The following is a 22,248-nucleotide window of genomic DNA, read 5'->3' as shown; positions in this document are numbered from 1 at the left end:
AAGTCCCCTTTAAAAATGTCCCTCTTTTCTGGTTTGCTCATCGTCTCTCCCTCCTTGGGCTCCTTGAGGGTTCCTGGATCTTATCTGTTGCTGTTTCCAACGAGTGGCACAGTGGCCCATGCCCAGGGCTGGACAGGTGAGTGCTGAGCAGCCTGTTTAAGATGGAAACTAGCTTCTCACGAGAGTTAAAGCCCTCCTCACACAGCCCACTTCCTGAGATGAACCCCAAGGCCACCAATCACCTCTAGGATAGGACGATAGAGCAGAAGGAAAGGGCTTGACGTTTAATTCATGCACTATTAACATTAGTTTTCATTTCTCTAATTTTTTTCTGAACTTTTCTTATCCCAACTTTCTCCAGCTAATGAGCTGCTTTCAGTGGCTTGAGTCTAGAGCCACCCTGCAGGGCACGGCGGGCCATCCCCGCAAATGAGTACACTTCTCACTTGTCTCACAGGACACTTCAAATTTTTCAGGCTGTGGCTGACACTCTACTTCTTCTGATATTTCTTCTACTAGACTATAAGTTTTTTTTCCCCTGGGAGGCACCATTAAATCTATAAATTCTTTACAGTATCTAAACCACAGATTTGCCTGCTTTGCTTCTCAAAAAACAGTGGAGGTGCCATAATTACACAAGGAAGATCCACCCTAGAGACAGATGCACCAGGATTCATCTTGTAACCATTTTCAAGCTACTACATCTCTGAATTTCTCCTTTTTTCCTTAAGTCTATAAAATGAGAATAATAGTCCTCATTTCAATATGTAACCAGCCAGGCAGATGGTTCCTGAGGAAGGTACTAGGGGGACAGAGTGCCGCCACCAGGCTCCAGGAGGGCCCAGACCCTGGGCTGTCAAAGCACCTGGGTGTCTTTCTTGGTGGGAAGGGCAAGGGGGTGGGGCAAGCTGGGCTTGCCCCCCTGGGATTCGCAGACGTTAGTGGCAACCACCGTGAACCTGTCTCTCTTTAGCTCAGAGGAAAAGAGACCCCACAGAGGGATGGAAAATTTCCCCACTTGCCATCTCCAGCAACCACTTTTTGGTTTCAGTTCCATGCACTCAACGTGAGCCCTGACGGTGGCATGGCCACTGGGAGGGCTGCCGTGGCCAGGGCCTCCTGGGGACAGCCCTGGGACAGCCCTGGGACACAGGTACTTTCATGTTGCCCATTTGATTTGTATATGAGGTTCAGAAACATTGGGGTCTTTGGCTTGATCATCATTTATTCATTGAGCACAGACTAGGCTCTGTGCATCTGAGTACAAGCTGAGGATGAGCCTGGATCACACAGCCCAAGTCTCTGCCTTTCTGGAACTTGCATCCTGAATAGGAAGAACAGGCAACAAATCATTGAATAAAGAAATAAAGATTACAACTTTATGCAGGGCTCAGTGGCCCCACCTGCCATCCCAGTGGCTGGGGAGGTTGAGGCAGGAGGATTGCAAGTTCAAAACCAGCCTCAGCAACTTGGTGAGACCCTGTCTCAAAATAAAAATAAAAAGAGCTGGGGATGTGGCTCAGGGGTTAAGCCCCCCTGGGTTCAATCCCTGGTACTAAAGAAAAAAAAAAAACTTTTGCCATATTAATGATAGTGACTGGGCCAGGGACATTGTAAATATCTAGTTATGGGAGACTTCTCTTAGGAGAAACATTTGGGCAGAGACCTGAATAAGGAAATGATTGTATCACAGGAGGTGTGGGAGGAGCATACCAAGAAGGAAGGAGTGAGCATTTGCAAAGTCCAAGAGGCATGAATGAGCTTGGGGTACCCTGAGGGCAAAGTGGAGGAGTGGAGCCAGGATCTGGTGAGTGCAGAAGTGGGGGAAAGACTGTGAAGGGGGACAGGTAGGCAGAGACCAAGAAACAGCCATAGGAGGAATTTGAATTTTTTCCTCATTAAAATAAAAATCAATTGAAGAATCTTGAGCAGGGAGCCACATAGTGGGATTTGTGTCTCAGATTATGGCAAGATTGCAAGGAAGAGAAAGAGTTTCCTAGGAGGCTGAACGAGGAAAGAGATGAGGGCTGGGCATGCAGCTGGGTGATGGAATGCCTCCTGGCATGCAGGAGCCCCGGGTGCCATCCCAGCACCACACACACACAGACCAACAGAGACCACAGCGTCCTATGCCGTGCTCAGATGCACAAGGGGAGAGTCTGCTCAGCGTTGGCAAGTATCTTGGATATACAATGATCTTGCTGGTAGGTGGAGTACGGAAGAGGGAAAGTCAGAGGAAATCACTTGAGCAGCTGGGGTGAGGTGATGCTCTGCACTGAGGAGAGAAGATCACATAGCACCAGGACAGGTGGGAAAGGAGGTTTTGTTTGGGGAGTGTGGAATTTGAGATGCCTGTGAGCAGAGGTTGTCTACAAGTCCAGAAGTGGCGGAGAGTTAAGGCCCTTTGACTTTTTATTAGTCAAGTTGTGGGATGAGAGTCACTTGGCCATAGAAAAGTGACTTATTCAGACCCACAGTCAGAAGGTGTACAACCTGGAAATCAATCTTTTGAGACTGACCCACTTTCTCTTCCCACCACAAATATCATAGCCCGTTTACTGGAGTAGAATATGGGAAATGTTGGAGACTGGGATATTCTATAAACATATACAAAAGGTAGAGAATTTTTTTTTAGTGCTTATCTATTGCAAAAATTCATAGTTTCTTCTTATTTCCTTACGTAACTGTTTTTCTGTAAATAGGATGCTGTCTGCACATTTAACTAAAAAAAGAAAAAGAAAAAGCTTCTGGAATCCATAGGGTTTACCAAGTATCATTGTGACCATAAGTAACTACTTCATTTTCTGAAGTTGTCACTTTTTAGAATATCAGAGAGTAATATTCTTTGATATCAAACATCTAAATATCAAATATTTAGACTTCAGGCTAGAGGTAGATTGATTAGAATTGAAATACAAAAAAAAATTTGATCGATAACTCAAGTAAGTATTTGTGAATTCTGTCAATAACATTTGAATTAGGACACATGGGGCATAATAAAAATGACTAGGGTGAGTAGCCCTTTGTCTCCATGACTTAGAAAAGAAATATTTAAAATAAATTTAGAGAAGCTGAGGCAGGAGGATGGTGAGTTCAAAGCCAGCCTCAGCAAAAGTGAGGCGCTAAGCAACTCAGTGAGACCCTGTCTCTAAAAATAAATAAATAAATAAATAAATAAATAAATAAATAAATAAATAATCTACTTAAAAAATAAAAGAAATCCAATAAAAACTGTAAGGAAAAAAAAGCCCCGAAGCTGGAAATGAACTGGACCAAACTTAATTGTATTTGAGATTAATACTGTGGTCACCTTGAGTGGAAAGTAAGAAAGAGGGAGGGAAGGAGGGAGGGAGGGAGAAAAAGAGGGAAGGAAGAATCCAGGCAACTTCTAAATAAAGCATTTCTGGGAGGTGGGTGTGCCCGGGAAGAAGTGGGCACAGACCCTGAATGCTGCTTCAGAAGATCTACTTATTGCAGTGATTTAAGGGAAGCAATTCTATAATAATTCTAGACATGCCATAGAACTGACAGGTGTGTAAACACAGCAGTGTTGTTGGCATCCAGGGACTGCACCCCGGTGTGGGGGAGGCAGCAACACTGCGGGGACAGGTTGAAGAGGAAACACCAGTGAGCACTGGGTGCCCAGAATACACGTGTGTGGTAGCCACATCTGAATGTAGATGAATACTCATGTGTGTGCCTGCATGAACGTTGGCATGCAGATTGTGTGCTCATGTTACTGGTGTGCGTGTGCATTAATGTATTTCTGCAGCCAGTGGCGGGGAATACACTTAAGTGCCTGTTCAGGTTTGGGTGGGAGGTGTCCCCCAAAAGCTCATGTGTGGGACAGTGCAAGAGAGTTCAGAGGACAAATGATTGGGTTGTGAGAGCCTTAACCCAATTAGTGAATTAATCCCCTGATGGGTTAACTGGGTGGTGACGAGGCAGGTGGGGTGTGACTGGAGGAGGTGGACATTGCAGGCATGGCTTTGGGGTGTATATATTTGTGTCTGGTGAGTGGAGTCTCTTCTGCCTGATCGTCATGGTAGCCGCTTGCCTTTACCACACTCTTCCACCATGATGTTCTACCCTGAGGAATGGAGCCTACTGTTTGTGGACCAAGACCTCTGAAACTGTGAGCCCCCAAATGAATTTTTCCTCCTTTAAAATAGTTCCTGTAAAGTCTTTAAGTCAGAGCAGTGAAGAAGCTGATTGAAACACCACTTGACTTGGGTACCTATGGCCACTCCCTACTACAGAAATGAAGGTGAAGGCTTCCGGGGCGGGGGGCAGGTGGAGAAGGTGCTCACTCCTAGGATGGGGACATCACCAGGACACAGACAGAATGACGGAGCTCCTGGGGTTAACTGTGGACAACTCGATATCACATAATTAAGGCAGTAGAGAACTGTTGAAAACCTGGGAGTTCAGCAGTTCATACAAGAAACACAGGGAAACGCAAAATCCATATCATTGAAAAAACATCAGAGAAGGAGTTCTTGTGTTTACAGCCGAATGGAAAAGACGATGTTAACGCCGACGAGTGATAAGTTGAATAATCATAATTTTGTAATCTTTATAGAAAAGACTGCCTCAGATGGGAAGGTCTGTGACTGTGGTTGCTAAATCCCCGGGAGTTGGTGAGGAGTCATCACTGCACCACAGAGTTCAACGGAGCTTTCAGGGAGCAAAGAGCCCCCTCGCCAGGTGGGACAGTGGGCACCATGGGCCTCCAAGTTTTCAGCATGAGAGTCCCCTCACCAGGTGGGGCAGTGAGCACCAGGTAGCTCTATAGGTGTCACCCTGAGAGGCCACGTCATCAAGTGGGACAGGTGAGCACTAGGTACCTTTATAGGTGTCACCATGAGAGGCCACGTCACCAGGTGGGACAGGCGAGTACCATGGGCCTTCATGGGTGTCAGCATGAGAGGTCACGTCACCTGTGCAGTGCTCTATCGAAAATGCAGAATTGCAATCAAATCATGAGGAATCAGACAAACACAAAATGAGAAACATGCTATTAAGTGGAAAAAAACCCAGGTAACAATACTGCACTGTATATTTCAAGAGCAGCAAGATAGGATGTTGGCACCATAAAGAAATGATAAATATTTGAAGAAATAAATGCATTCACCCTGATTTGAACATTATACTATGTATATAACCTATATATGTATTGAAACATCACAGGGTGGCCCATACATGTATACAGGTTTTCTGTTTTATGTACCATTAAAAATAAATTTAAATTTAAAAAATAAATTAAAAAGTATTGGTGTTCTTTAAAATCTTCAATTTCATAAGAGACAAAGACATGATATAAAAATGTCCCACATTAAAAGAGAATAAAGGGACATGACGTTCAAGAGATCTATGGTACCACATCATTACTATGGTTAATAACAATGTATGGAATTCTTGAAAAATGCTAAGGAAGACTTTCAGTGTTGTCATCGCAAAACACAAGTAGATTATGTTAATTACCTCAAATTCCACAATATATGTGTCTCAAAACAATATGATATACACAGGAAATACATGCAATTTTATTTGTGTATTAAATTTTTTAAAAGAGAGGTGGCACCTTAAAGTGATAGCTGATTCTAGACAGAATGATCACCTGGGGAGAAATTGCTATTAAGAATATTATTAGATAAGCAACAAAACTGGAAAATGGACAAATATTAGATAAAAGTTATGCATTGCTGCAAATTTATGAAGCAGCCATTTACGTGCCCCTGGGACGTACGACGATCTCTACTCTGAGGAATGCACAGAATTAAAGGCCACACTATGCATAACATGCTCTTAGTGGTTCAGGGGAAAAAATCATGGTTACAGAAAGAAATGGATAAAAAAAAGAGTAAGAGCAAATTAGAAATCAAATGTGGGAAAATAATGAGATCAAACAAATCTAATTAAGGACAGAAAGGTATTCATTATAATTTTTTTCCTAGAAACGTTTTGAGCTTGAAATTATTCCGAAATAAAAATATTTTGAATAATTAATAAGAGTTTCTGGTGAGCATTTTAAAAAATACCTGCCACCACACACATAGGATTTTATTTGCTCAGAAAACAACTTAATTTCATGGTGAGGACTTCTGCAACTCCTCTAAGTCAGATCTATTCACCATGACAAAGCATACACACTACACAACTGCTTAAGTTCTTTTCTTGTGCCAAGTGAAAATAAAATGAATGAAGGTATATTTTTAAAATTCTACTAATTTTATTTATATTTTCCAGAATCAGAACAAACTGTGGTGATGTTTTTCAAAATCATATTACTACATATTTGTTTCCAAGGTGAGAATAATGTTGAGAATGTGGTAACTACTACTACTAAAAAAAATACCTAAAGGCTTATAATAAGATATGTTTAAAGCAAAATAATACCGAGGTGTGCGTGGAACAACACCTTTAGGCTCACTTGATTTATGATCTGTTTTCCATGGTTCCAGCGTCAGCTAATGATTTAAATTCATTTCTCCTTGAATTTTGATTTAAAAACTCAAATCTGGTATTTATCTCAATGATGTAAAAAATAACAAATGTTAAATAAAATATTATTAAATAAAATGTAATATTTTTGGCATACATATACAATGGCAAAAAAATAAAACTGGAATAATCTTGAAAACATTAAATCTAAGTGCCAAATTTTAGTTCATAAAAAAATACTAAAAAACATTAATGCTGTCAGGAAAGTGATGGAAATATAACAATTCTCAACAAATAATTTGTATTTTAAAGATTCAAAAATTAGCCGTGTTTTTAAATGTTTAAATTTTTTACAGTGCAGATGTATAAGTCAGACTGCATTTCATTTTTTTTAAGTAGAAATGTTTATAAATATAAAATGGCTTCCTTTATCTTTCATATTTGCACAAATTGCTTTGTGTATGAAGTGAGATGCACACTCTATCATAACAGGCCACATTTGCTCCTACAGCAGTTATTTTGTGAACACGGTAATTTTCCTGTTTATTAGTACATATTTCTAGTATAGTAGATGTGAAAATGTTAAGTGTGACACTTATTTGGAAGTCACATTCATTAAAAATAAATGGAAGTTCTATAGAAATAGAAGACACAAAATTGTTTCTAAAAGGCTAAAAGACGTACATTATCTAGATTTAGAGGAGTTTTGGTTTTGCAATCAGAATATTCTTAGCTCGTACGCAAACCATAAATTTTCTTTCAAGGCAACTGACTTCCTTCTCTTTATTGGTGCAAAATGGAAAATGATGGAAAGAAGAAAAAAACAAAACAACTAAGTAAAAAATAAATGTTTCAATGTTCTTTTGGAAGCCTTGTCATTTATGTCAAAAACAAATGGCATGGTTGTTCCCAAGTAAAATCGTTGTTTGGAAAATAATATATTTGCCTATGTGTCAGGGTGGGAGAGCGCTCTCTGTAAGCTGGTCAGATTCTTCTAGAGGGAGACTGGGAGGTCCTTCTGGGAAGCAGGAGGACACACCCATTAACAGGGAGAGTCGAGGCCACTTGGCTTTCTCCAGTCACATAGATCACCTGTGAGATGGCCCACAGGTCACTAGATCAGCCATGTTTCATTAGGACAGACCCCAGGCTTCACCATGCCATTGAGCAGCTGCCTGGTTCCAAGTTTTATAATAAGACTCAAGGAAAATATCTGTCCTGAATAATTGTCACATGAATATACTCTAATGAATCGTAGTAAAATACGTATCTGTAGTTCAAAAGTCAAAATGTGTTTTTGAGCAATGGATTCTTTACAATGTGTCTAATTTCACTTTAAAATTTTTGGATTCCGGGGCAGGTTCTAACTGCTTTTTAAAAACAACAGCATGTGAGAAAAAAATGCAATGCTAATCGCTACAAGAAGTTCTCCCTCAGTCACCCCTGTGTGTCCTGGAAGCTGGGCCAGATGAGCACTCTGTTTTTTCTTCTAGAAAATAGAATTTTCACAAGGAAAGAACAAATTCTAAACTCATTTTCAACAAGCTAAAACTGGTCTGTTCATTCAGGCCTTAACAAGAATTACCACAAATCTGTCCTTCCAGCAGGACAGCATTTTCTCGGGCTGCTCTGGCCTTCATTGGCCATTTCCTTCGGCTCCATTTTCTCAGGGTTGCTCATTCCCCAGAGAGAGCCACATGCACTCACTGTAACTTCCCCGTAATGCTCAATAGTCCACCATGTCAAAATATCACATACGCAAAATTGTGTCCATTCAAAACCACAATTGTTTGAAAAAAAAGAGATGGTGTTAAATTGGTATTAAATTAACATAAGTTCTATTGGAATTAGTGCTTAATTAGTATGTGGCACCCAAAGACAAAGATGCACAATTTTAATGGATTTCTCAAAAGAGCATCTTAATTTTAAAATTCTGATCTAAACCAAAAATGTCAAAGTTGTGTCCTTAATTCATTTCCTGAATTTATAATACTACCAACCTGCTTTCCTTTTCCCTGTGATAAAGAGACACCAACTATTGTTATAGCATATTACATGAAAATAGATTTTTTACAAAAGTGGGTACCAGGTAATGTAATAAACCAACAGGACCGTGGTTCTATTGGTTCTATTACATATTTCACAAATTTTACAGAAGTTTATAAAAGATAAATCCATTTATTGAAGGGATAAGAACTTTCTTCAAGAAAGTCATGAGATTCGTCGAATTCAAAAAGCAAACCAAATCAAGTGAGCATTCTGAAACATTACTTGGGATATTTACTTCGGCAAAGCTCACACAGGCAATGTATAGTGTTCACCTCAAAATGTTTCAATGACAGAGTGCTCAGACGAACTCCCCTGCTTCCACACAACATGACAGAAATTGTTCACTTAAATCTGTATTTTTCTTAAAGCTGTATTCAATGAAATATCGGTAATGTCTTCACTGAAGTATAAAGAAACCAACAGCTTTTAAAAGGAAGTCTTAAAAATTGCTGTGCCTTGAAGACAATTATATAAAGTAGAGTTGATCTGAGCTGCTATTGTCCTGGACCGGCACCAGCAAGGAGCAAGGGTCCTACAGGACCTAGATTATCTGGGGACTTACTAACAAGATCACCCTCAGCCTATGTTGGTCACCAACCATCACTTCAAATGATCTTAGTTTTAGTTCTTACTCCAATTTTAAGTATTATAACTACCAATTAATCTTATTAGGAAAACCATTTCAAAAGTCAGATTTACTTATTTAGACTTTAAAATCATGCTATCATCACAAATTACTCTAAGTTTAAGTGTCATCATATGATGATATAACAAATAGCACTGGAATGTTACATTCAAAATAATTCAATCTATTTTCGCAGTGGGTAAAAACAAATGTATTTTTTTCTGAAAAGGCTCAACTAAATGGTTTTTCAAAATGAACAAGAGATCCACGTGAGAGAATTTAGAAATGGTAGGAATAAACTGATGGTAGGGGAGGAAGGAAAGTTCTCTTTGTTCATCCAAAGTTTCTTCACACACAAGAAAGAGAACGTTTTACTTTGCAGGTAATATAAGTTGGAGAGCGATGATAATTTTTTAAATTTCCTGGCTTTTTAGAAGGTTGCGAGTGAAGTTGAAATCGTATGTTTATGCAAGTCTTTTATTTTAAATATGTACTACTTGCTTGAGTGAAATATCAGGTCTACACAATCTATTTTATAATCTGTTTAGCATTTACATTTTTGGCATATAAATAGCAACCCAAATCCTAAAATATGAACAACGTTGCTTTCTTCTTACCTCTTTGTCTTATCTACAGCTGCTGGTCAAGCTGCTCCATTGGTGAGCTGAACTCCCTGCTCTTCAAGGAGATCTGTTTCTCTACCCAGCTCTCTTCTGTAGTCACGTTACCTTTTTTTTTTTTTCCTCTGCAGAAGGCTAGTGCACCAAAAGAGGAAGTTGTGAAACACCAGAGTCATTATGCTTTATAAATTCTATGGGAAATGGTGAATTATTCACAATACTTACACTCGGAATCATGGAAACATGCTATAATCTACGCATCTATGCATAAATAATTAATGTATAAACATATTTATCTGTTAAGCATATTTTAGAAAAGTTAAGTTCTTAAAATCTATACTCGATTAAGTAGGCTCACTTATATAAGGAAACATCTTCTATGTGGCTAATGATAATTATAAAAAAAGGAAGAAAAACTGTATGTGGAAGAAAACTGTGAAAGTAATATATGGGGCATACACTTACTTTTATATGTAGTTAATTTAAAGTCTCTGCAGTATAACCTAAATGATAATCTGACTGTAAGCATCTGAGAGAGAGAAAGAGACAGAGAGAGAATCCAAGTTCAAGAGCAGTAAGTGGCCATTTTCCTGGAATTTGGGTAGTGGTGTTTTTACCTATAAGTCTTAACTTCCTTTCTCATGCATACTTGCCTGTTACATAGAGATAAAGCATTGCAAAACTGAAACTGTTGCTTATCCACGATCTCTCATAATTCAAGCCACAAGAATGAAAAACAGGTGCAGATCTTGCAATGCTGAGCATTTAACTGGTTAAGTTTCTTCCAAGTTGGAGAAGTAAATGGAAATATTTAAAGGACCATAGGGACAAAGGTTGGTTGAAAAGGAACAGAGACAGTTGATCAAAGGAAATGCTGTGGTCAACTTCAAATAAAAGGATATCTGTCTGTCTGAATATACATATAGGTACACATTTCTCCCATGCCCAGGTTACCCGTTAATAAAAGCCACGGGTGGCAAACTGGTGGCAGTTCTTCCAACCCTCCCTTGCTCAATGGGGAAGTGGGAGGGGGGATTGCAAGAATGACAGTAATTATGCAAACCTCCACACACTGCAAGACTTTAGAAACTAGTGACTCTCCGAGTATCATATTCTTTGCTTTTTATTTAATAATATTTCCAAAGGGGCAACAGAGTAGGGAGTGATTAGAAATGGGAATATTTTTTTTTATTTCACCTAACCTCAAATTTAATGTGAATTGATTGGAAGTAAAAAGAAATACACCAAACTAAGAAAACCACCATATAATAATACCCTCAAAAGAAAACAAAACAAAAATACAAGTAAGAACAAAAAAACCCAAAATCCCCAAGTGTCATCAATATCAAATTTTATTTGAATTCTTTAGAGAGGTAATTGTAGGAAAATACTGGAAGAAAAAGTTATTGATGGAATGAAGATGACTTAGATTCTGTGTGTTGAGATAAAATTTAAATATCACTGCATGTGAGTATCATGAAACACTAGGCTCTTCTGACCCCAAAGACCCAGTCCCACTTCAGGAAGTGTAGTCCTCAATGTCTGTGGGTGCTCTAGGACCTCCTTATACATAGCTTTCCTTTCTGAGGTTTCAGTTACAAGTAGTCAACCACAGCCAGGAAATACTAAGTAAAAACTGGAGAAATAATTCATCAGTTTAACACTGCATCCCATTTGGACAGACATGATGAGATCTCAGGCCCTTCTGCTCTGTACCAACCACAGCATGAATCGTCCCTTTGTCCAGATGCCCACATTGGATGCACTACCCTCCGTTAGTCACTTGGTCGTCACTGCAGTTGTCACACCCACTGGCACAGTGCTCCAGTGCTTGGATTCAAGTAACCCTTGTTGTACTCAATAACGGCCCCCAAATGCAAGGACAGTGATGCTGCGAGTGCAAATATGCCAAAGAGAATCGAGAAAGCCCTGCTTCAAAGGGAACCTGTGCTGAGGTTAAGATGTATATTTTAGAACAGTGTTTTAGAACAAAATAGGAAAAACTTTATCACGTAAGGCGTGTTACTATGCACTCCCATGCCTCCATCTGGGGGGTCTTGTAACACATTCCCTGTGGATAAGGGGGTCAACCATAATTTTAATGGGCTAGTTAAGTATGTGAGTCAGAGTGTGTGTCCCTCTTACCTGAAGGGTAGGTGTGCAACTATGCTTTCCTGATGACCACTTCCCAGTGGTATATATGTTTGATGTTCCTCCCCCTTAAAAAGTTCTCCTTGACTGACAACCATAGTACTTTCTTTCCCTTCTTCTGAACTTTTTGGGGAAGTTGTCAACACTGTGGTTTTGTAGGTGTGGTAGAAAGTATATCATAGAACATGGGTCATGTGAACCATTTCTAAGTGTATGTTGCTGTCACTGGGCAATCACCAGCACTGCCCACCTCCAGAACCTTCTCATCCTTTAGATTAAAACTCAGTGCTCATTAAGGAGTCACTTGTCCTTTCCCACCCCCTCCACCCTGGCAACCACTGTTCTACTTTCTGTCTCTGTGAATCTGAAGACCCCAGGGACCCTGTGTAAGGGAATGTTGACACTTGTCCTCTTGCGTCTGCCTTAGTCCACTTAGGATCGACCATGTGACTTGGGAACTGGTTCATGAAGGACCTAGCATGTGTCTGCATGTCCCTCTTTCCAAGGCTGAATAGCATGCTACTGCATGTTTGCCATGCTTTATGTTTCTGTCCCTCCATTGGTGAACCTTTGGGTTGTTCCCATCTTTTGGCAACTATGATTGGTGCTGCTGTAGACTCCAACAGACAGAGACCCGCTTGCATCTCTGGCTTCCAGTTCTTTTGGGTAGACACCCACAATGGACCTGGCCATCTGGAGGAACCACCAGGCTGCCAAGTCCACCTTGTTTGCTTACACTCCTTCCTCCTGGGTTTCTGCCCCTTCCTATTCATCAGGACTCTTGCTGAGGTCACCGAAGAGCTCCTTGTTACCCAAAGTGCCACTCAAAGCCCTCTTAGGTGACGAGGCAGCCTGGGCCCACTGCAGAACCCTTCCTCCACCTGGTGGCGCTCTCTGGGTCTCAGCCTGGCCTCAGCCCTTGCCCTCTGACCTCCTCTCACAGAAGTCTGCAACAGTGTGTGTTCGGGAGGCTGCTGCTCTGCGGACTCTGTCTGGGCCTGCCTGCTTACCACAGTCTCCTCAATATGCATTCAGATGGCAAATACTAATGGCTGCTAAAGTGCCCTTTTACACCCAGATATCTCCCTGGAGACATTCTGATCAGTACAATAAAAAATCATTTTTTCTTTGTGATCTGGGGAGAGTTTGCATGAAGGCCCTACTATCAGCTTGAGTTCATTTTTCAACTCAACTGTTTACTTAACCTTGGGGCACACCATCCATTATTTTTATCCCTGTATCCTCACTTGTAAAGGGGGACTTCCTTTTTCTCCTAAGAGGGTTACTAGAAGATTACAAAACAAAGGATACTTACTTAGAATTTATAGTATGAAAAATAAAGAGAAACCCAAAGTCCATCCTAATTCCCTTTGAGGTGTGAGGTGGTTTCCTTTCCTGAGGTAAGCAGTGTTATCAGTTTGGTGTGTATCTTTGAAGACATATTTCCTGTGAAATTACATATCTATTCATCCAGAATTTGATATTTATGGGATTTCAATGTAAATAGCACCACACTATGTATCTTTTCCTTAACTTATAACTTGACGATATTCCCAAGACATTCATTTGAGCTATTTCATATGCTTACAAAATCCCCCTATCGATTGAATCTGTGTTACTTTTTGCAAATTAAAAACAATATGGTTGGGCTGGGGATGTGGCTCAAGCAGTAGCGCGCTCGCCTGGCATGCATGCGGCCCGGGTTCGATCCTCAGCACCACATACAAACAAAGATGTTGTGTCCGCCGAAAACTAAAAAGTAAATATTTAAAAATTTCTGTCTCTCTCTAGGAAAAAAAAACAAAAACAAAAACAATATGGCCAGTCAACACCAGAGCAAAGGCCTCTTTAATAGAATGCCCAAATCTCCAGGCTACATATAGGAAAGAACTGTTGGACCAGAGAGTCTAGACACTTAAAATGTTACTTGTCCTGACTGACTTGCTCAGTCAAAAATGTTTTACTGGTTTGCACTTCGAATATTTCCTATTTTCCCACACTATTGCCTATAGTCGATACTTGTATCGAGAAACCTTTAAAGATTTGCCGGTCTGATGGGTAAGAAAATGTCATCTTAATATCTAAATTTGCATTTCCTGATTAAAACAGAGACTGAGCATATTCTCATGCTGTGTCCTTCCTTCCTGTTCCTGTTTGATGACTTGCCTATTCATTCACCGTGGACATGTGCTCCCTGGACAGCTTGATTGCTGAGGTGAGGTTCTCGGTCTCCCAGTGTCATGAACACTCTGTTTGGATGATGCTCTAGTCTTCCCAGAATCCACTTTAGGCCCTCTACACTGGCTGCTATAACCTTTTGAGATGACCCTAATATTTTTTGGTAATATCCTTGCTTTCCGGCACAAGATAACTGGGATAATTTTGTGTATTTCCTGCCCTAGGCCCCAAATCGGCCATTTGTCTAAAGGAACCTGGTTTCTTTTAGTGAGACAGGGCTTTCTGGGACCACAACCTAAACCTTTTGTGGTGCTCATCTCTTCTAAGTTATCATTAGTATTGGGAACAAACCTGGTTAGTCAATAAAATGTTAATTTCTTCTACATGCCAAGCAACACATTCTTGCAAAAATATACTAAAACATGTTTCGGAAGTTTTATAACATGTATGAAGAATACATCTTACATTTTATTAAAAATAATGTAAGATTAATATGTCTAATACAACAAAATGCCTTGTTTTTGAATAAAAATTGGCCACTATTTCAATAAGGCAATAATGTAGTAATTGTTGTTATTCACACTTAGAACTTTCAAATTACCCTTCCAAAGATGTTACAGACATTATTATTATTGTGTGTATATATGTGACTGCATGACCAATGTGATTCTGCAACCTGTATACTCTGAAAAATGAGAAATTATATCCCACCTGATTCAAATGTATGATATGTCAAGGTCATTGTACTGTCATGTGAAACTAATTAAAACAAATTAAAAAAAATATGAAAAAAAAACTCCACAAAGATGTCAAAAAATCATGTAGACTGGAAAACTATTATACAGCTTCCCTATTTCCTTATATTTACCATAACAACCCCCAATTCCTCAGGCCTCTTCTCTGTCACCTTCATCCTTCTCCCCTGCCCCTCCTCCTTCTCTGTGACAAGTTGAGTATCTATACCATGCAAATTCAAAATCTGAAGTGCTCCATAATGGGAAACATTTTGGGCACTGAAGCAATGCCACAAGTAGAAAATTCTATACCTGACCTCAGGTGACAGTCAATATATTGTTTAATGTTATCTTCAGGCTATGTATATAAGGTGTATACGAAACATAAACAGATTCCAAGATTAAATTTGGGTCCTGTTCCCAAGATATCTCATTATGTACATGCAAATATTCCAAAATACCAAGAAATCTGAAATCTGAAAGACTTCTGGGCCTGAGCATTTCAGACAAGCAATACTGAACCTGTATGAACTTATCCCTGGAAAGCATTAAGCAATGTGCATATGTCTCTGGAAAAAGTTTTCAATTAAAATAAAATAAATATACCATAGCTTTAGCACTATTTCTTTCCCAAGGTATATTATCATAGCCACTTTAAAACTACTAAAGTAGTAATATTTCAATTGCTATCTGCATAGCTCAGTGGTTAAAAAAAGTACTTCTGTTTCACTGGTTTTATTTTTATCTTATTGAAGAACTAGCATTAATATTTTAACATTCATATGCTTATTGTTTTGTCTCTGTGAATTTACAGAATGGAAGACAAAGTCATTGTCTGATCATTCTCAAATATCTCGGACTTTCAGTCTCCATATTTCTAAAAGGAGATGAGAATAGCCACCTTATGGGTGCTCTGAGTACTCACTGGCTACCCAGTTTGAAGGGCCAGAAAGGACATGCCTCTTCATAAGTGTGGTGTTGACAATTTCAAAATCTAATTTGAGACACATGATCAAACCAAAAAATTCTTTTACTTTGTGAATCTAGATATTTGAAAACTTTACAAAATTCTACAAATTAAACCACAAATAGTTTTACAACTTATATCTGTTGTTCTTATTAAGAAAAATGAATTCAAAGAATCAGAAGAGAGAAGATTTGTGGGGAGTCATTCATCCATTTGAGACTTTTTACCTACTCTCTGAAAGAAGCTTAAGAAGAGCTGGAAATACAAAATCAGCTGGACTGTGCATTGCTTTCCCTGTCCTTCTAGCCCTACACTTTTGTCTAGAAGCTGACCTCTGTGCTGACCTGCTGATCTGCTGATCTGCTGACTGACTTTGGCCAATGGGGGCACCATCACTGGATGGAGAAGAGAGAATCTGAGTATTTACTTTTGCTTCTTCCCATTAGGTCCAGGGTTTGCAAGTGGCTGTTCCCTGCCTGTAGCTGCTGTCCTTTTGTCTTCTCCTCTTCCTCGGCTTGGGCTGTCAGTAGGTTCCTGCAAAATGGCTCCTCTTTGCCTCTCAGGGCTAGAAGGGGTAATGGCTTGCTACTTTTGCTAGCCTTTGGGTGCTCTCAGACCTCACTGACTCCTAATTATGCCAACACCACTAAATAATTTATTTTAGTCAGTTTTTTCCACCACTGTGACCACAAAACCTGACAAGAACAATTTTAGAGGAGGAAAAGTTTATTTGGCACTCACAGTTTCAGAGGTCTCAGTCCACAGATGACCAACTTCATTGCTCTGGACCCAAGATGAGGCAGAACATCATGATGGAAGGATGTGGAGGAGAAAAACAGCTGAGGACATGGCAAATCAGGCAGCAGAGAGAGAGCTCTTCTCACCATGAACAAAATATAAACCCCAAAGGCACACTCCCAGGGACCCACCTCCTCCAGCCACAGCTACCTGCCTACGTTACCCTGCGGTTAACACGTTCAAGTGCATCAACACACTAATTAAATTAAGGCTCTCATAACCCAAAAGTTTCACCCAGGGAGGGAAACCTCATACTAACCCCTTATATGGTTCCTTCATTAAATCACCTGAAATTGTTACTTTAAAATGTATCCACTTAAGGTCTGTATCAGTCCTGTCATGCAACGTAGGGGCGCATGTTAGTGTGAAACTGATATATTAGAAGGTGAAGTAGCAGAGAACCTGCAAATCTGTAGGTGTCCCAGGTTAGAGGACTCCAGTTTGCAGAGTTGTGGAGCAGGAGAGAGGGCACCACTTCATGCAGCTGCACGCGGTATGATATTTGTGGTGCATAAACTGGGAGGGCTGGTAAAGGATGATGAAGAAACACAATAGACAAAGCCAGAGAGAAAGAGGCTCGGGAAGATGACTGAGGGGCCTTGCAATAAGTGGTATTTTCAAAAATGTTCTTTGAAGAAGAAACAATACAAAAAATAAAAGGACTGGGGGTTAGCTCAATGGTGGAGTCCATGCTCCGCATGGGGAAGGCTCTGGCTCAGTGCTCAGCACAGAAAACCAAATCAACCAACCAAACAAAAGTTGTAAAAGACAAAACTCTTATCGTGTGGGCGATCAGGCTCTTTGCACATTTGTACCCATTACCAATTCTCTTTCTTGCAGTGACAGGTCCCATGGCTTTTCCCTGAGGAACTGGCCTTCCTTGGTATCAGCCCGTGTAACGTGAGTGGCATTGATCTCTCTCTTACATCAACGCTAGTGTAAGCATGTGACCAGTGTCTGGCCTGTAAATTGTATGCTTGATCTTTGCCACAGTGATTGGTTCTGAGATGAGCATATAATTCAAATCTCAGGGAGACATACTTTTGGAATAAGATTTATGCTCCAAAATTTCTGGAAATTTTAAGCTCTGTTTTTGCTGGGATCAGCTTGCTTTAAGAATCAAGTGAACCTGAAAAAAAAAAAAAAAAAAAGAATCATGTAAACCGGGCTGGGTGTGGTGATGCACACCTGTAATCTCAGTAACTCAGGAGCTGAGGCAGGAGGATGGCAAGTTCAAAGCCAGCCTCAGCAACTTATGGAGGCCTTGAGCAACTTAGTGAGACCTGTCTCTAAATAAAATATAAAAAGGGCTGGGGACACAGCTCAGTGGTTAAGTGTCCCTGGATTTAATCCCCAGTACCCAAAACAAAACAAAATAATAATTATATAAGCTGAAACTAGGAGAGACCACAGATGAGAGAGACATCGAAAGAAAGAGGCCAACAGAGAAGAAACCAGATGTGAGAAAGAGCAAGAGGGAGAAAGGGACAGACTCCAGCTGAGCCTGAAACCCTGTTTCTCTTTAATTTACTGCACTAATACATTCTTTTTTTTTTCCTGAAACTTCTTTGAATTAAATTTCTATCATGCGCAACCCAAAGAGTCTTTTATATCAGATATGATGCTCAGAGGAGGGGGCATGTTTTATTTGAAGTATAAAATATCAAGAAAAGCAAGACTTTTAAATTGTATATAAACTGGCATTTTTTAGTAGAAATATAATGCTAATTACATACATTATTTTAAAAAATTCTACTTACAACATTAAAGAGAAACAGGTGAAATTAATTTGAATAAAATTGCATTTAACCCAATATGTAAGAATGTAACCATTTCAATATGCAGCAATATAGAAAATGATAATGGTTCCACTTTTCAATGTAAGCATCAATTGCTTAAAACTGAACACAATTAAAAATCCAATCTTTAATCTCACTAGTCATATTTTAAGTGCTCAATAACTTTAGATGGCTCAGCCCTAGACTGTAGATCTTAGGGTTCAGAGTGAGCAGCCAACGACCTAGCAGAAATCGAGCCAGTAGGAAAATGTCAGGGCCTTACAAAGAGGAGATATTTGATATTTTTAAACAGGAAAATGATGCAAGAAAAAGTTTCGATAAAAACAATCTGGTAGCTCTAGCATACTCACAGTTTTTCTGATTTCTCCCTCAAGTTAATGATGTATTTTCTAGAATCCTCTTGAGGGAGTTAACGACATACGTCAGGTGTTCTAGGGGCAGAATCACCCATTCAGAGTGTGACAGCCGGAGAAAGAAGTCACTCTGTGTTGTCCTGGTTTGGGTGCTGAGGATTGAGCCCAGGGACTCTCTCATGCTCAGCCTGCACTGTGGCACTCAGCTGTGTGGCACCTGTGCCCAGGTGTGACAGCCCAGCACTCTCCTGTGGAGCAGGATTCTCTCCCAACAGTGTCGATCCGTTCTTTGCCTGTGACGAAGCTTGGTATACCCTGGTGGTATTAAGTGGTGTTGGAATTCTGATTTCTGCTTCTAGGTCACCAGATATGTGGACACTTGGAGTCAAATATACGTTGCACAAAAAAATCAAAAAGACCAATTCTTATTTGAGACCTATTCAAATAGGAAAAAGTAAGTCTTTGAATCAAGAAAATATACTATCTCTGCTAGCTCCAAAGGAGGAAAACTTGCTTTATTTTTCATAAAGTGTTTCAATTTCTTCCCATTAGGTCTTCAAAAAATTATATTTGTCTAATGGAACCAGTGAATTATAAAACACAAATAATTATCTTTCTAATCTTCTTGGATAATTAAAATAAAATATAACTTAAAATTGTTATAAAGTTTAATCTAGCATATTTAAATAACTTCTTGATTAAATTTTTTGATTCATACTTTATTTTCTATTTTTAAAAATGTAAAGTCATTTAAAGATATAACACTTTTCATTCAAGAACATTCACTGCAATTTTAATCAACAATTATATAAATTATAAGAGTCTTAGTATTGTCTTAACAAATGAATTATGCTCACCAAAACAGTTTTGTAAGAAACACCCTTTTCTGCAAGAACATTCCAAATCCGTGAGCAGAAATGTTTTATGTAGCTGGTGAAATTTGTTTTCTTTCTGCCCACTGGGTGAGGGCTATGTTTGTTATTTCTATATCAAAACAAAGAAAGGATATGTTCTCTTTCAACAGCATACAACCTCTACAACACAGGAACATGCTTCAGAATGGGGTCAGGTCAGGGAAAACGTCCCCCCCAGAGGGAAGTGCCTGGGGAGTGGCCACCCCAGCCCCGGGGAAGGCAATGTAGTGGCCACAGCCAAGCAGAGGCACTGGGGACGCTGTGGCTGCCTTGGTACACGAGTTCCTAAGAACAGTGATGCTCTCTTAAACAGTCACACATGGGCTTCTTCACTTGCCTTTATTTTGTTTGTGTGGGGTTGTGATGAGATCCATAATTAGAAATGCAGGGGCTCACAGTTTGTGGAACGGTAAACATCAAAAAGAGAAGTGCTGCTCCTTAGGAGTACTGACCTCTGTGTTGTGGAGGCAGCTGTTTTAGTCAAAGACCTAATCACAGTATCAGAAGGTAAATCCTGAGGGTCAATGGCAAGTACAGACATCCATCTGGCCACTACCAACAGCTTTTGGTGGTCACATTGGATAGCTTTACAACATGCCATTTTGTTGTAAAACATTTAGAAATTGGGCCTTAATGCATTCTCTTTTTCCCAGAAGTCAATTACCAGCAGTTACACAGCTTTTAAAAGGCTTCGAGTGAAGTCACTTATGTTTCCCAGTGACTGAAAATTCACAAAAATGTCAAAGCTCAAAACTTTGGCAGACCCTAGGGAGACAGAATGTTCATTCTGCACTCTTGACTAAATCAGGTTGGTTTACAAGATTTCTTGAGTGTCAGGACACAAAACACATTGGCTTCCTGGAAATATTTTTTTGGGGAGACACACACACATATTCATATAAGTATATAGATACAAACAGTACATATGTAAATTTTTGGTAGGTGAGAGTTGTACAAGTAATATGCAATCATGACAAGAGCTTGGAAAATACAGGAAAATGGTAAAGAGGACATGAAAGATCATTCACTGTCCTTTGCAGTCAGTCAGTTGGGGATTATTACTATTCAATTTGGTTGTTCATCCTTCTAGATTTCTATATCTTCTATCTAAATCATTTTTAAACATGAGATTATATAAAATATAACTGAATACTATATAATTGCCTTTTTTATTTTTTATTATTCACAGACTGGAAAATATATAATAACAAAGCTACTAGAAACTTGATAACACTTGAAAGTTCTTACTTATGGGCTGGGGGAGCAGCTCAGTGGTAGAATGTTTGCCTAGCATGCTCAAGACTCTGGGTTCAAATCCCTAGCAATGAAAACAAGCAAACAAAAAACAACACTTCCAAACATTTGAACAGTAGCACATATTCTTACAGAAGATATATATTCACTCTACTTAATCCTTTGGATATGATTTAGAGAACATTTGTAAAAACTATGACTCATAAGTTTAGAACTACTGGCTTAAATCTTTTAACAAGCCAAGCTCCTATGCCTATGTTGATTACTCTATATTCAAAGCATTTTTACCTGCCGTAGCTTTTGTTGTTATCACACACACACACACACACACACACACACACACACACACACACTATTTGCTGTAAACCTGCACAGGCCAATGCTTGCAAGAGGCAATCTTGGAAATAGGTAATGACATGATGTTAGGCCTTAAGTTGGAGTAGTTCTTACTCTAAAGTGAATGACGTGCATCAGTAATTTCCTTCCACAAAACCTTGAGAGCCTTCTAGAAAGAGAATAAGATGTGGAGAATGTCTTTAAATAAGGATCTTCAATACCGCAGGAAGTTAGTGGTCGGATGAAGCAAGACTTCAGGGGATCAGGGGTCGTAATTTAAGAAATATCCAGGGAACATTGTACTGAGGAAGATCAAGAAGTCAAAATTCACAAAGGAATTTGTCAGAAGCAAGATAAGAAATGTTTAGAAAATGACCAGTTTCTTTTTAATTTGGAAGCAAAATTCTAAAATAAGTTTAGAAAATAGTCCCACAAACACTGTGTACTCACTATCAGAATGAAAAGTTTTTAACAATTAGAAACCTCTTCATTAGGGTCAGTTAAAAAAAAATTAAACCTTGCAGTTCAGGGGTGCATTTCAGGGGTGCTTGAAGAGAGCACTGGGATATTATGAAAGAAACTGGAAAGGGAACGGCCCCTTTGGGAGAAATGAGGAATATGTCATGCAAATGACACGCTCTTAAAAAAACTTCTAGAATAAATGACTCATTGAAATTATTTAAAATTGCAGATACTCATCAAAGAGAGGAAGTTAACTATGACATGATTTAACATGTTCTAAGTAATTTGGTTTCCACAGTGATTTGATTATAACTCTTTAATTAATTTCAGAAATACAGACAGACTCTGAGTTTTATTGGGATGTGATTCAAAAGTTTATGTTAGTTGTTTAAATTTACTCCCCTGTAGTTACAAGATTAGACTTTGTTGTTTTTTTTTTAACTTTCCTAACTGGCTCATGAAAGTCTGTCTAACATACCACACAGCCAAGATTAATAGCCCCTTTAAGACCTCTCATGTGGCAGACCCTGTAAGCAATGATTGCTGGCTTTGTTAGATATCATA

The 22,248-nt window shown here is 39.3% G+C and overlaps 1 protein-coding gene across 2 annotated transcripts in view; it reads right to left on the bottom strand.

The window, feature by feature from the left end:
* Positions 1 to 9,802, bottom strand: part of Mbnl1 (muscleblind like splicing regulator 1) — a 185,074-nt gene extending 175,272 nt beyond the window's left edge. Inside the window, exon 1 of one of the 2 annotated variants that reach the window (XM_076867113.2) lies at positions 9,736 to 9,802. The gene's annotated coding sequence lies outside the window, so the exon portion shown is untranslated. The remainder of the gene's footprint in view (positions 1 to 9,735) is intronic. The other variant, XM_076867098.2, reaches the window with a different exon arrangement.
* Positions 9,803 to 22,248: the final 12,446 nt, after the last annotated feature.

Source organism: Callospermophilus lateralis, chromosome 10 (assembly GCF_048772815.1).
Source record: "Callospermophilus lateralis isolate mCalLat2 chromosome 10, mCalLat2.hap1, whole genome shotgun sequence".
NCBI classification, from domain to species: domain Eukaryota; kingdom Metazoa; phylum Chordata; class Mammalia; order Rodentia; family Sciuridae; genus Callospermophilus; species Callospermophilus lateralis.
Note: the sequence above shows the minus strand (reverse complement) of the source record. Positions and strands in the feature narration are given on the sequence as shown.